The sequence below is a fragment of the Lactuca serriola genome, chromosome 4 (assembly GCF_051521515.1).
Source record: "Lactuca serriola cultivar US96UC23 chromosome 4, Lser_US96UC23_V15, whole genome shotgun sequence".
Taxonomy (NCBI): Eukaryota; Viridiplantae; Streptophyta; class Magnoliopsida; order Asterales; family Asteraceae; genus Lactuca; species Lactuca serriola.
Genome location: NC_136411.1, coordinates 357,857,343 through 357,874,506, shown reverse-complemented (window position 1 = coordinate 357,874,506; position 17,164 = coordinate 357,857,343).

Sequence of the window (17,164 nt, the reverse complement as noted above, 5' to 3'; positions counted from 1 at the left end):
CTCTTCCTGAAGTAGTTTTTCGGTCAATCCCACACCCACCATGATTTGAGTTAGTGTATCCTACCATCTTAAACTCGAAGTCATGATGATACCATAACCTAAGATTGGGTGTATGTTTCAAGTAACGAAAGATATTTTTAACAACGAGAATATGAGATTCCTTAGGACATGATGAACAACGAGCACAGAATATGGTGGTGAACATAATGTCAAGGTGATTAGCAGTAAGATAGAGAAGTGATCATATCATTCCTCGATACAAAGTTGCATTCACATCAACACCAGTTGGATCAACGGAGATAGACACTAATGAAGACATTGGAGTCTTCGTTGGTTTGCTATCAAAAAGACTGGGGGTGGAAAATCGAGCCATCATGTCTTGTTTTTGTCTGACAATACACGACAAGGTTTCATGTAACACCAACACGACATGACACGATGTCGTGTTTTGTTAACTAACACGAAAATGAACCAATTAAAAAACGAAAAACACGACACAACACGACAAAGATAATTTACATAACAATTAGTTTATTTCATTAATATTAAATCATACATAACACGATAAACAAGACAAACAAATGTTGAATCGTGTCAATTTTGTGTCGAATTTTTAACACGAACACGACACGATATCGTGTTTTTTACACTTCACATGAACACTACACAAGCAAAAAATTCGAATTTCAATTTCGTCCTAATTTCTTTTCATGTCGTGTATTTTTGTCATTTTGTGTCATCAATTACCACCCCTAGGAAAGACCAAACTTCTTCAGTATGTCTGCAATGTATTTAGCTTGACAGAAAAGTATTCCATCAGTGAGTTGTTTGACCTACAAACCTTAAAAAAAGTTAGTTTACCCATTATAATCATTTCAAATTTCTTGGCCATAACCTCAACGAACTCAAAAGTCAGTTTTTCATCAGTGGATCCGAAAATGATATCATCGACATACACTTGAGCAAGGATGATATGAGATTTTGATTGCTTGATAAATAGAGTGTTGTCAAATTTTCCTCGTTTATATCCACTCTCTGGAAGATAACTAGCCAATATGTCATACCATGCCATGGGTGCCTACTTCAAACCATAGACAGCTTTATCAAGACGATATACATGATTAGGAAATTCTTCACTTTCAAACCTTGGATGTTGTTTTAGAAAAACTTCTTCTTGAAGATTCCCACGTAAGAAGGATGTCTTTACATCCATTTGGTAGACCTTGAAGTTCTTGAATGAGGCAAAAGCAAGGAACAGACAAATTGCCTCAAGTCTAGCTACATGGGCGAAGGTTTCGTCATAGTCCAAACCTTCTAGCTGACACAATCCTTGGGCCATAAGTCATGCTTTGTTTCTAATAACAATTCCATCTCCATCCATCTTGTTTCCTGAACACCCAGTGAGTACTGATAATAGTCCTTCCTTGAGGCCTAGGAACTAGATTCCACACTTGATGACACTCAAACTCATTCAGTTCGTCTTGCATAACATTGATCCAGTCATCTTCTTTGAAATCATCAGCAACATTCTTTGGTTCGATCATCGAGACAAAGTTCACAAACATGCAAAAGTTACTGTTTACTCTGCTACGAGTAAGAATATCATAATTGACATCTCCAGTGATTTGAGATTCTGGATGATCTCGAAGAATTCTAGGATTGGAATTTTCATTCAAATTATTTGAAATTGAATCTTACTGATTTGAGGAGTTGGATGGTTCTGCTTCTTCAGAGACGACAGCCTGATCTTCAGAGTCTGAATGGGAATTGACAATTTGATAAATATTATGAACAACATGATCAGTGACATTTGGCAAAAACTCAGGAAAATGGTCTGATGGACTGAGAGTGAATTCACTTAGAATGGAAGGTGGATGATCAATCCGGTCATGGATGAATGAATCTTCATCGAATGTTACATGATCAGTTTCCTCAATAGTTTCCCTTGAAAAATTGAATACCTTGAAAGCCTTTGACACACTAGAGTACCCTAGAAACACTCCTTCATCAGATTTCGCTTCGAAAATTAAACGTTGATCTCTTTATTTCAAAATGTAGTAGACATATCCAAATACATGAAAGTAAGAAATGTCAGGTTTTCTTCCCTTAAGCAGCTCATAAGTGGTTTTCCCATGACACTTTACAATGATGGAACGGTTTTGAGTGTAACAAGCTATGTTGACAGCTTCAACGCAAAAGGATAGAGGAAGACAAACTTCAACAACAGTAGAGAAATTTTGAGAAATCCCTAAATTTGAGCAAAAATCTTCTAGAGAGGAATTTCTAAATTTGATGCCATGATCACTTCATAATTGCCTAACTTTATGATCATAAGGAACTTCCCATTGCTTGATGAGAGAAATGATTTCATCAACAACATAACTTTTCCTTCTAAAAAAGTTCACTCATGTAAATTTTGACTATTCATCTACGATGACAAGAGTGCACTTATTTCCAAATCTCGACTTGACTAGAATACAACAGAGTTGCATTTAATAGTGCCATATCCCTTTGTAGCTCCCTTGTCATTATCTCTATATGTAACAGTTTGTCCATCCTTTTTACGAAATCATCCAGAAGTGACTTGAGTCCTGTCATATATCTTAAACAACCACTATCTAAGTAACAAATATATTCTTTAACATAAAAAACTAAAATATACAATTAGTATCCACTGCCCCATTTTGCAATGGGTCATCTAAGAGAAAATATTACTCCCTCCATCCCAATATTATTGTCCACAGACAAAAAACACACAAATTAAGAAAACATTAATTACCACTAACTTTATACAATAAAATGACAATTTTGTCCTTACTTTGCATTTAATGTTCCATTAAACACTTAGTTGGTTAAGTAATAATGAGGGGGTATTTTGGTAAAAATGCTATTTATTTTTAGAAATGGACTATTATTTTGGGACAAACCAAAAAGGAAAGATGGACTATAATATTGGGACGGAGGGAGTATAACAGACATCAGGGAGACAATTTAAAGAGTTTCCCTTCTTGATCTATTTATTTTTTCGAGTCAAGATGTTGTCAGCGCGAACAAAGCTTTCTTCAAAGGTACAGCCGTTGACTCCGTGAGAAGCATCACCACACCGATAACAAACTCTTGTTCCATAATTCTTTCTTTTAATGTTAGAACTTTTATTTTTTTTGAAAATCAAACTTAAGGAATCTTGATCATTAGATTTGAAAACTCTTGCTTTAGTTCTGGACCAAGGAGTGTCATCGATGATGTGCTCAGATGCCATTTGGTCATGGGACATAGAAGAGAAGGATGAATCATCTGAGGTAGAGATCTTTGATTGACCTATACATTCAGTTTTGCTAACAAAACACTGAGGAAACATGTTGAGAATTTGGAGAGTAAAATGAGTGAAAATATTTTTAGTGTGTGGGTGTGTGTGGGTGTTTGCAGCCGAACACACCTTAAATGGGGAGGGGAAAGTTTATTGCTTAATACTTGATGGTTTCATAAATGCCATGCATGGGGACATGGAAGGTAATTGCATGCATGGTGTGGTTGTTTGTTGTGTAATGAAGTGTAAATTAAGAAATGAGTTGGCACACATTTGTGTAATTCTTTTTCTTTTTTTTCTGATGAGTATTTAAAACTCTTTGATCGATTAGATCTTTATAACAGGCAAATCAATAAAGTAAAAACAGTGAGATAAAAACACAAGTATGGATCTGAATGAGTCGAATGATTCGATTAACTCAATCCTCAGCAGAGCTCGATGAAGAACTTCCGCTGTACAGGATTCTAGGGTTACAAAAGATAAGAACGTGTACGTTATAAAATCTCTATCAAAATCATTTTGTTCAAGAATGCATGCAAGCATCTATATATAGTAAACCCTACAACGTACTCACGGATGGACAGGCCCATACCGGAGACAAAACTGGACTAGCTAACGAGCCCAAAGACGCAACACTAAACTGGACCTAACAATCTTCCCCTTTGCGTCAATTTGGAGCGAGACTATCACTTCTTCTTGCTGGGTCCAGCTGCCGGAACCTTCTTGGTGGTATCAAACAGACGAGGGATAAGAGCGAGGATTGTCTGTCTGAAGCGAATATACCACTGGATCATATCATCAAAGTATTTCTTGTCATCAGCAGAGTTTTGCTTGCATCGATGAATAATCCCTAAGACATGTTCCAGACATGCAGTGGTGTAGAGATGTTTGTCTACCAAAGCGAATAGGCATTTTTCGCCTTCGTTTCTGGTAAACATAACATAGTTTCTCTTCGGGTCTATCTTCTCCATCTGCATCATGTTGAGATCACTTGCTGAGCCAACAGGAGAAATAGTAGGCTTTTTCTTGAAGACACTCGCTATCTTCTGATCCATCTTGGCGACTTCCATGATGTAGCAAACAAGCATCCTCTTGAAGTGGTCAATGATCGGACCATATTCTGCTTCATTTGTAAGAAGGATGTTGTGCAAAATTATCCAGTCGTGTGGATTTAAGTTGGGAAGATCAGCAAGCGAAATGGCATGTTCATTCTTGGCAGATCCTCTCAGCACCTTAAACCGAACATTAGTGAAGTTTCCTTCCCGATACGGCTTGAGGACCCGAAAATTGACTATCTTCTGAGCGCTCCATGTTTGATACTGTGGTTGAGCAGCCTTCAGATAGAATTCGACCAAATCCTGGTCAACCTTTGGATGAGGATGAGGGAACTCGACAATGTTGTCAAAGGCATGGAAGACGAACGCCTTTCGGGTCAGTGGCGTGTCGAACTTAGAATCGACCGAATTATCGCGATCAAGTGAAATCACTGGTTCTAGCCACAAGATGCTTGGAGTTTCAATGGCTTCTTTCAGCAACTTCTCAAGAGTCCAAGGAGGAAAAAGAGTTTTCCTACTCTCGAGAAGGTCGTGAGCTTCTTTCTGTTTTCGTTCAGCTTCTTCATCCTCTCTAGCAACCCGAGCGCTAATGTCAGCGTCCTTGTCTCGGCCTTGCTTTTTCAAAAGATCGACAATGGTCTCTTTATCTTCATCACTCTCTTCAGCAATTTTCTTGCCCTTGTCTTTGACACCCGAACCTGAGGCTTGGCCTGTTGGAGGAGGTTCGGTTGTTTTGGTTGTTGTAGAAGTCGGAGGCGGTTGAGACACATTCTCTCCCCCTTGTTTCGGAATGGACACGAAGTCAAGGAGCCCTTCAATCTTGCTCAGGAGAGAAAGGGCAGGAGCAAGCTTTTCTGCAAGATCACGCCTCACAGAGTAGTTTAGGATCGGGTCATGTGCTTCCAGGATGTTTGAAATGGCTGCGTGGACATCTGAAACACACGAAGACACAATCTCTCTTTCAGATTGAAGAGACTCAATCTCCTTTTGAGAATTGGAGAGTTGAAGACTCTTGACCTTCAGAGCAGTGCTCTTTCTGGCAAGAGCATCCATAAGAGAATTTTCAGCAGCAAGATCTTCTTGGAGCTTGGTCAGTCGCTCCTTAATCGTCGCCTTAAACGCTGAGTTGTCGTCTGAGAGAGTTTGACGAAGAGTGCCAAAAGACTTCAGTTCTGAGGCAACTGAGGTAGTCAGCTGGTTGAAAATCGGTTCCAGTTTCGTTTTGGTGTTATCAGCAGTCTCCTATAAAGATTGCAAAAGAGATGAAGCATCAGTAAATAGTTTTTCGACTTTTTTGGTCGCAGCCTCACAGGCTTTGGTGGATACATCAATTGCAGCAATAGCTGAGTTTAGAGAGACTTGATGAGCTTTGGAAAAAGCATCAACAATCTTCAGAATAGCAGCTTCAGAAATGGTAGACTGTGATGAAGAAGAGGAGGCGATGAGCGAATCTATCTTTTCGTGAAGCTCCTTGAGATGCTTCTTGGTGACCGGAGCATCATCATCGTCATCACTCTGCACCTGATACGGACTGTAATAGACCGAATCAAATGTCATATCCTCCCCACCGAGGAATGGTTCTTCGTCCTCTGCTGCCTGAGGTGAGGGTGGAGGTGAAGGTGGAAGTAGGTTCGGGTTGTGAAGTAGGTTCGGTAGTGGGAGTGGGTTCGGGTGCTTTAGTAGGAGCCCCCGTATCAAATACGTTGGTTCTTACTTCTGCGGTTGTGGTGGTAGCTTCTGTGAAAATGGGAGGGGGTACTGGGATGGAGGTAGGTGGTATTTGAGAGGTGGAGGTTATGGGGGGAATGGAAATAGGAATAGTGACGGGTGGATAAGAGATAGGTGAACTGGAAAAATGAACTTCTGGGGTAAGCGATCGTGGAGGAGTGTTACCACGAGGAGACTCGTCAGAGTCTGAATTTTCTTCCTCAGATTCACTTGAGGAGGAAGCTAATATCAGCTTTCGCCTGGGTTGGGTTTTTCTCTTCTTCATTGGAGGGGATTGGGCAGCATTGGTGGTTTTACGTTTCTTGGGAGAAGGGCCTTTCGCTCCCTTGCCAACCTGCTTGTCTTTGCCTTTTTCATTCTTATTTCCCCTTGGGGCAGGCTTGTCAGTTTCATGGATGGATTTGATCATCTCAGGAGTTAGCTCTCTAGGACCAGAGCGACGAAACTCCTTGTAGGTTCGGATGATACGGCTGTCAGCGGGAACGTCTCCATACATCGACTCAGGGATAGAGCCAATGAATTGAAATTTTGAGGCATCGGAGACGATGATCTTCGTGGTATGGAAAGTACCAATCGAAGACAGTGGAGAACCAGCAACAATGGGGACATGTACTTGTCCATCACCCATTTTGTGACCAATGTCCAGCATCGAGCGTAGGAGATCTCGGAGTGTCGAGACGTGGATGCAAGGCTCTGGATCAGTTGCTGCCATAACACTGACCCATAATCTAGGTTGATACCGTTGTAAACCCCATACAGAATAGTGATGAATAGACGACTCGCTCCATCTGATCCAGCAATGCGTTCAGATAACCCCTTGAATAGCACTGTAAACAACCCATTCCACTGAGGAGCCAGGCATGATTTCTTGAACTTCGTGACCGTTGTCAGCACCTCAGTATAACCCATATTGTAGAACATAGAAAACATGTGACCCACCGGAATTGATTCAGGGTTAACCCTAGATGAATCAGGTTCAAACCCTAAAAGGGAGCAGAATCGTTGCTTGGAGATTGACGCCTTGTGATCAAGCACATCGAAGAAGATCCTGTCGACTGACTTGTCGTAATGAGCAGTGGCGAAAATTTAGGATAAGAACTCCATAGGAACAGCTTCAGCTTTGCTGAGTGCAGGAGCAAGCGGCGAGTATTTGAGACACTCGATGATCGGGAACATGAAGGCATCATAAACCTGAGGAGTAAGATCGATGATCAAACTCTGTTGGGGACGAATCGGCAGGATGTGGGAAGTGGCATGAACTGATGATGAATCTGCCATTGTTGTGAAGAAGTTGGGAGAGATGATCAACAGTAGAATACATGAAGAATTTCTTGCTCTCTGAAATTTGGGTGCAGTAAAGAGGTAAATAATGGTGAAGATTACCTTTTATATTGTGGCTAAAGGAGAGAGAAGAATTTGTCCCAAATCTTCGAAAGAAATACGAAGGGTTTTTCGGAAGTGATTGATGCGTGACAATTGTTAGCACCGATGAGTACGCATGAGAGAGAATATCTGTCCCGATTCACACGCCTTCCCATCAGGCGCCGTTTTTAAACGAAACGGTTCCACTTCGCACGCCTGGCCTTCAAGCGCCGTTTGAAAATCAAATCGATTGGACTCCCGCCTGAGTCAGCATCTTATCCTTTTAGATTAAACTTCATCTTAAAGCAAAATTGACCACGTGGATCAATGTGAGCCACAACTCTTTTATGACTTAAAATCCCATTTAAAAAATATGCCTTGTAACAAATGAAACCAGAATTTTGGAAAATCAAAACGATTTTCGTGCTTAGTGTGTAAAAGAAAAGGAAATAAAGCAACACATATAAGGGAATTTGTGATGTCAATAAAGACACGAAACAATGGATCCCAGGCACGAATCTCTTCCTTCAAAGTCAAGAGAGACTTTAAAGTGTTTGTGTGGTTTCCCGTTGAATAACGATCAGACAGTTATTGAGAAGTGTTGAAAGGCTTCTTTTAATCGGGCTAATTTGGGTGGCTTTCGCTTCAGTTCAGAATTCCTGATCTTGATATAAGACAGTAATCGAACGAAGTACTAGTGAGACCAATGTAGTCTGTTGAACAAGTAGGTTTGAAATAATTTAAGTGGTGATGTAAAATAGTTTATGTAAAATCTCAAAAAAAATTTAAAACTGGATTCCAAGGGAAGAAATGTTATGGGATTTAACAATTTCATAGGAATCACACAAAAGAAAATTAGAGATTTTACTTTCCATCCTCATTGATAAGTCTGTCAATTCGTTAGTGAAAGCTAGAGCAAAATTAATTGTTCACCGTCAATGCATAGTAGGTATTGAATTGTGGGTTTCACTTAGTACGTAGTGACACGAAGCTAAGATCATGAACACAGAAATTGTGTAACCATAAACCTCAGCGGTAATTTCTGAGAGTCTCAAGGGTTACGTTTATGAAGCGAATGAGATGGAGAAAAGTAGTGTAGATGGTATAAAGAAAAACCAAAGTACCTCTGCTGTGAAAATAAGGACCAAGAAGAAAACTCTTGTCTCATGTGAGAAGAGAGTTAGGTAGCTCATGATTAGAATAAATATGAAAGCCTAATTGGGAAGACAAGGTTTGTATGTACCAAGTCAGTAAGGCTATTATTCAGAATCGGGTGAGGCTTTGGACACATACAGCAGCATGCTTCTAGGGACACTTAACTTAATAAAAGAATTTCCCCACAAATATCCACACAAAAATATAAGACACAAAACAAAAAAAAAAACAAAAAATTATCGAACTAATAAAAATAAAAAAAAAAATGTTTTTTGGAGTTTTTGATTTAAAAGACTAAAAAGATTTTGGAATTTTTGATTTAAAAGAAAAATAAAAAAATGAGACACACAAAAAAATTTTGGAACCGAACCCGAGCGTTCGGTTCATTTCGGCTGCAAAAAAAATAAGTTTGAGAAAGAAAAGAACTTTGAAAATAAGAGAGAAGAATTTGAGAAAATGATACAAAAGGTTTACAACCAAAGAAACTACTGTTGAGTGATAAGCAAAGATCAGATGATAGGACCGAACCCGAGCGTTCGGTTCATTTCGGCACACATGTGACCCGAACCGGAACGTTCGGTACATTTCGCTTCCGACTTTTAATTTTGAGAGATAGTATTTAGTACTGGCTCCGATTCCATCATTCCTAGCCCTTGTAGAATTTTATTGAAAGATGCTTCAGGAAGAGCTTTGGTGAAGATGTCAGCCAGTTGATCAGTGGTTCGAACAAAGTGAATTTCGACATTCCTATCTTCCACATGATCCTTAATAAAGTGATACCTCAGTGCTATATGTTTTGTCTTGGAATGTTGCACTGGGTAATGACAAATCCTAATTGCACTTTCTGAATCGCAATATAGTGGGATCTTTTTCATATTGAGTCCATAGTCCCGGAGCTGGCTTTGGATCCAAATCACTTGAGATGTACAGGAGGCTGTTGCGATGTACTCTGCTTTGGCGGTAGACAAAGAAACACATGTCTGTTTCTTTGATTGCCAGCTAACCAATTTCCCGTCTAGGAATTGGCAGCCTCCAGTGGTGCTTTTCCTGTCTAAACCACATCTTCCAAGGTCTACATCTGAGTAGGCTTGAACGAAGAAACCTGAGTTTGATGGATACCATAGACCGAGGGAGGTGGTTCGTTTCAGATACCGGAGTATGTTTTTCACTGCAAGAATATGTGGTTCACGAGGATGCGCCTGAAACCTAGCACAATAACACACAGAAAACATTATATCAGGCCTGCTAGCAGTGAGGTACATTAAGGAACCAATCATCTGACGGTATAACGTGATATCAAATGTTGGTTTTTCCAAGGATGGTGTGAGCTTGGTGTCGAACGCCATTGGAACTTTGACCTTTGAGTCCCCCATCATGCCAAACTTAGCAAGAAGAGTCTTGGTGTATGCTTCATGGTTGATAAAGATGCCTTCGGGTCCCTGTCTAATATTTAAACCAAGGAAAAAGTTAATCGGACCCATTGATCTCATTTCAAATTTAGTCTCCATCAGCTTTCTGAATCCAGCTGTTAAGCTAAGATTCGTTGAGCCAAAGATGATATCATCGACATAGATTTGAATAATCATCAGGTGGTTACCTTCCTTTTTACGAAAGAAGGTTGGGTCAACCGAACCTTGTTTGAATTTGAACATCTTTAAGAACTTAGTTAGCGTTTCATACCATGCCCTAGGTGCTTGTTTCAGACCATAAACTGCTTTGTCCAGAATATAACAGTGATTTGGCTACTTTTCATTGACAAAACCAGGAGGTTGCTCCACATAAACCGTTTCTTCAAGTTCTCCATTCAGAAAGGTGCATTTCACGTCCATTTGGTAGACCTCGAAGTTCTTGTGTGCAACATAGCCAGAAATATTCGAACAGATTCCAGCCTCGCTACCGGAGCAAAAGTTTCCTCATAATCAATTCCTTCTTCCCGGCAGTATCCTTTCACCACGAGACGAGCTTTGTTTCGAATTACGTTGCCTTCCTTGTCCATTTTATTGCTGAATACCCATTTGAGACCAATAACTGAGGCATCTTTAGGAGTTGGAATGAGACGACATACCTTATTTCTTTCGAACTCATTGAGTTCACCTTGCATAGCTTGAACCCAGTCAGAGTGATCAAGAGCAGTATTTACTGTCTTCGGTTCAACTTTTGATACAAAAGAATAATACATGCAGAACTCTACTTTGGAGAATAAAGATGTTTGCTTTGCCTTCAGTTGAGATCGGGTGAGGACCTTTTTAGAGACATTACCCACTATCTGAGATACAGGATGATCTCTGGTCCATTTAACAAGAGGAGGGTAATTTGGATCATAGGATGGATCCAATTCAGCGTTTACCATTTCTTCCAATTCAGATTGACTATCGTCATCGAAAAACATGTCGGAGTTCTCCCCCTCGACTGATGAGCTTTCAGGTGTAGCTGGACTTTCTGGTGCTACAGGACTCTCAGGTGCAGTTGAGCTTTCGGGTGGAACTGGAATAGAATTCTCCCCCTCAAGTTGTGAGCTCGGTTGTTTTGAAGAAAGTGGATTCTCCCCCTCAACTGAAGCGCCTTGCTGAGGAGGTTCATTTGGAACTTGTTCTCCTTCACCCATTCGTTTGGCGGCATCTTCGACAATTTGCTTCAGATGGTCGACTTTGTTGTCTGCTGCCATGGCTTCCGAGAGAGTAGCTTTCTCAGGTTCATCGAATAATTCCACAAACTGATCGAACAGATTAGCAATCGAGGCCGTGACTTGACCTGTTTGAGTGAATATCTCTCCAATTGCTTCTTCAGAAGCCTTTAGCTTTTTGATGTAGTTATCATCAAATGTCACATAATATGTTTCCTCGATCTTCCTTGAACGCTTACTTATGACCCGGTAAGCTTTTGAAGTAAGAGAATATCCCAGAAAGATTCCTTCATCAGCTTTAACGTCAAACTTGTTACGATGTTCTTTGGTGTTGAAGATGAAGCATCGTGAGCCGAATATATGGAAGAATTTCACGTTCGGCTTCCTGTTATTGATGATCTCATAAGGAGTAAGAGAGAAGCGCTTGTTGAGATAAGACCTGTTCTGCGTAAAACAAGCCGCAGCAATAGCATCAGCCCAGAAATATAAAGGAAGAGAAGCGAAACTTAGCATCCTTCGGGTCGCCTCACACAAGGATCGGTTTCGTCTTCCGACAATTCCGCTCTGTTGAGGCATATAGGGGGCTGAGAAGTTGTGACTGGTTCCTTTTTCTGTCAAAAAGTATTCAAATTCTTTGTTCTTGAACTCCAGTCCATTATTGCTCCTGATATTGCGAATGACTTTTCTCAGTTGCACTTCAACCTGCTTGATGAACATCTTTAGCTTAGGAGTAGCCTCAGATTTGTGCTTCAGAAAGAACACCCATGTAAAACGTGAGAAATCATCAACAATAACAAGAATATACTTGCTACCGCCAATGCTTTCGATTGATGATGGACCACACAAGTCAATGTGAAGCAATTCAAGTGGTTCAACAACTTTTGTGTTTATAATGGATGGGTGACTTTGATGACTTTGCTTCCCCATTTCACACGCAGCACACAAATCTTCTCGATCAAACTTGAGCAATGGGAGACCCCTAACATGACCTCCTATGACAAGCTTGTTGATGTCTTTGAAGTTGAGATGTGAGAGCCTTCGGTGCCACAGCTAGCTTTCGTCAGAATGAGCTTTGGATAAAAGACATATAGCTGGATTTCCTTTGATTGGTTTGAGATTGAGAGGAAACATTTCACCTTTGCGTTCTGATTTGAGAATCACCCTTTTTGATTTCTTCTCTATGATTTCTGAACCTTCATCATCAAATGAAACCTTGAGACCGGTACCTCTTACCAGTTGACATACACTAATAAGATTATGCTGTAGCCCTTCTGTAACACCGAAAAATTCAAACAATTTTTCATTTAAAAATAAACGTTTAAATTCTTAGAAACACTTGTTTAAAATCTCATTCATAATCGAATTACAAAACATAACTCCATTTTCACTTGTATAGAAAACCAGGATCCTCAGAATATGACTCTTTCTATGGTGTGTACAATCAAGCTGGCGCCGTCCCGTGAACCTGGAAGAAACCTGAAACACACAACACAAGACACTGTAAGCACGAAGCTTAGTGAGTTCCCTAAAATACCACTCATAACACATATTAGCCACTCGAGGCTATAACTCTGTGGACCCTCTGGTCCTAACTCTGTGGACCCTCCGGCCCTAACTCTGTGGACCCTCTGGCCCTAAGCTCGTTGGCGCATCAGAATCCCTCAAACCAAGGCTCTGATACCAACTTGTAACACCGAAAAATTCAAACAATTTTTCATTTAAAAATAAACGTTTAAATTCTTAGAAACACTTGTTTAAAATCTCATTCATAATCGAATTACAAAACATAACTCCATTTTCACTTGTATAGAAAACCAGGATCCTTAGAATATGACTCTTTCTCTGGTGTGTACAATCAAGTCGGTGTCGTCCCGTGAACTTGGAAGAAACCTGAAACACACAACACAAGACACTGTAAGCACGAAGCTTAGTGAGTTCCCCAAAATACCACTCATAACACATATTAGCCACTCGAGGCTATAACTCTGTGGACCCTCTGGTCCTAACTCTGTGGACCCTCCGGCCCTAACTCTGTGGACCCTCTGGTCCTAAGCTCGTTGGACCCTCCGGTCCGGTCTGCTTAAGCCTTCCGGCCTCATAAATCGTTGGACCCTTCGGTCCGATCTATAAACTCCGCATAGCATAAATCATAAAGACATAATGCATAGCATATCACATACAACAGAATAACATAATACTCAATGTAAGCACGTAAGACCTTCCGGTCACACATAACTACCACTCAAGGTAAAGTATAGTGAGAAGACTCACCTGGCAAGCAGAAAGCAGATATCCCCACACTTGAATCTCGATCTCGCCACCGCCTAACATGTAAGGCATATACTCTAATGAATATAACTCTCGAGACTAGAATCAACCCTCTCATGGCACCCTCTTAAGGGTAAAAGACTATTTTACCCCTCTCTTGGCCTAAAGGCCACATCGCTGACCAAACCCTAAAAGTCAACGGTCAACCCTTGGTCAAAATCAAGTCCTCAGTCAAAGTCAACCCCTGACTGACCCTACTCGCCGAGTCAACCCTATGACTCGCCGAGTTCCCATAATCAGAACTTCACTCAATCCGCGACCTAACTCGCCGAGTCACCCCGAGACTCGCCGAGTCCAACAACTCTAAGTCCACTCGCACACAACTCACCGAGTCATCCCTTGACTCGCCAATTCTCAACTCGAACAAAAGATATCGGGACCCTTCGACAAGACTCGCCGAGTTCAAGAACAGACTCGTCGAGTCTAAGGCTATCATCAACCTACTTGCTGAGTTGTTCATACAACTCGCCGAGTTCCAGGCCATCTTCATCCAACTCGCCGAGTTGTTCTTCCAACTCGCCGAGTCCCAGCTCATCTTCAAGCAATTCGTCGAGTACACCCATGTGACTCGCCGAGTACCACCGGTCTGAATCCATTCAGAAACATACCAGGCCATGCAATTGCTCCAAAACATAGATCTAGCCTCCTACCACTCATCCATCACGTAAAGTGGCAAACTTGACGTGAATCCAAAGAGATCTAGGCCATTTGCACATTGGGCTAGGGTTTGGGGACATGATGGCTCCACAAAACACTCCAACACAGGGACTTTCATGCTCTCTGATCCTTCTCCATTCCAGATCTGAGGTAGCAACCTCATATCTAACCTCTAGACTTCCAATTACATCCATAGACAAGTTCCCACAATTCCCAAAATGAAGAAACAACATAACAACAGCCCAAGAACGAGATATTACCTCCAAGAGATGCCCCAACTCCAATGTAATTCGAACCCAAGCAAATACCCTTGCTACAAGCCTTCAATCTCCCAAAATTCCTTCAACAATTACTTCTCCAAGCTCCAATCCACTCAACAATGGTGCTTCTCCATGATTTAGGGTTTTCTGGGGCTCAAGGGGTGATAAGGAGGCTGGGAGGAAAACATAATGTTCTTTATATAGGGCTCAACCCTGAGAATTAGGGTTTTCTCCAATCAGCGCCTACTCGCCGAGTCCTCCTCACTGACTCGCTGAGTCGGCTACTTAGCACGCGACCCAGTCGCGACTCTACTCGCCGAGTCCATCCATGGACTCGCCGAGTCACTCTTTCACAACTTACTCTTTTAGCCCTTCAACTCTACTCTTGATATTTCGGGATGTTACAATTCTCCCCCACTTAAATTAGGCTTCGTCCTCGAAGCCTACAACAACTCAACTCCAGAAATACTCCCACAACGTGCCACCTGGCCTTAATCGGACCAGGTCTCACAAGGCATACCCATCGAAACTCAAACACGCTTTCCCTTTTCCTATGGTGTCCTGACCACCGTCTCGAACCGGGCACCGGCTGTACCCTCTGATAATCACACGCAACAATCGAGAATTGCCCGAGATGCATCACTGCTCCAAATCTCAACAATTGCTCGACCCATGAGGGCTAGAAAGCCATGAACCATCGGATCCCAGATCCGAATCCCTCTCTATCCATTCCGTGCTGACAGAAAGACCCACTCTTCAATCTCAGAGCAACTCCCACGAGTTCTCCTCTTGCAATCACATACGCATGCTGAACTTTCCCAGCACCCCCTGGTTGGGAAAAACTCGATGCACTGATGATATCCTCCAATATCCCCCCCCCCCCCAGGATGAACCACTAGTACATATCCAATACCCTGATCAGAATCAAGCTGGGAGTCCCAGACTCCCTCCCTGCATCCATCCTGAGACTCTTGGCTCTACTCCCGCGGAACCCCTTCCGCGTCCTCAGCAGACATCCCAACATGATGTCATTCCATACCACTGTCACAGACACAGTGTTCAACCACCATACTCCAAATCATCCATTCTCACTACTACTTTCACTTCCGTGAACCAACACTCCCCCCCCCCCCCCCGGGGGGTTACATACCTTTCTCTTCCCTTACCCAGGGAAACCACTAGCCAACCTTGCCACTACTCCATGTATCACACATGCTCTGGATCTGCTCGCAAGGGCCCTCGGGTCCATGCGCTACCTCTCTCCAACAAATGAGGGTCCGACACCTCCTCCCACACAATAGCTCAAAGGGTGGCATACCAATGCACTAATGATGGTTGTTGATATAGGATAACTCAACCAAAGATAAATACGTGCCGCGACTCCCTCCGAGGTCTAATACACATGCCCGAAGCATGTCTTCGAGCGTCTGAATCGCTCGCTCGCTCTGAAGTGTCCTCAAACATCATCATGATAAGCTCTAGCTCATTTCTCATATCTCTCTTCGAGACTGAGCACTAGGTCAGCTTTTGACTCCACAGCTGAGCCTCCAAAGGTCACCCATATCATGATCCAAATAACCCACTAACTTCCTCCCCGTGACCACTATCCCGGCCCAGGGACGCGCAAGTCACAAAATTCTCTTTTCCTCATGCGAGAAAATACAATCCAACCGAGGATCGCCTCAACTCTGATCTCTGGTTTCTGCTGCGCATCTCGCCGCATCTCCCGACAGAGACGGTGACCCCAGTCTCGCCCCCGGTTCAACACCCAGGCTCCAGAACTCAATACTAGGGATACTCAAGCCCAAAACTCTTCCACATCATACACTGATCGGAGATCATTCCATCATCACATTCTCTTGCCATCTAGTGAGTACTACGGCTCCCCGCGGTATCACAACACCCTCTAACTAGTGAGTACTACAGCTCCCCGCAGTATCACAACACCCTCTGACTAGTGAGTACTACGGCTCCCCGCAGTATCACAACACTCTCTGACTAGTGAGTACTACGGCTCCCCGCAGTATCACAACACCCTCTGACTAGTGAGTACTACGGCTCCCCGCAGTATCACAACACCTTCTGACTAGTGAGTACTACGGCTCCCCGCAATATCACAACACCCTCTGACTAGTGAGTACTACGGCTCCCCACAGTATCACAACACCCTCTAACTCCACTAGCGCATGCTCCGCAGACTATCACAGGCAGCTACCCATACTCGACTCGAATACACATTTCAGACTCTGGAAGCAATCGACATATCAAAATGCCCACCCTTGCGAAGATCCACTCTCTTAATAATCTCCCTGGATGCCCATACTCGAAGGGCTCCCACTAGATCCGTAGATACCTGATACACCACAAATCGTTTCAACTCAAGATTTACGAGTAACTCTGAAATAAAGGTATCATACCCGGATACCTCGGAATATCCCAACAGAACATCACAAGATCCTGCCACAACCACTGATTCCCTTACTCCCAATACCATACACTCACAACAATACATTTCCTCTGAATCCCATAATAATTTCTGTTATCACACGATGCGCAACTTCAGTGCATCCAAACACTCAATTGGAATACAAGGAAGGCGCTAACCCTTCAGAACACACTGATGATCCTCCGAAACCCTTTCCACTACTGCTCAAAAATTCAAGCAAGAATACACATCCTAGCCCGGGAA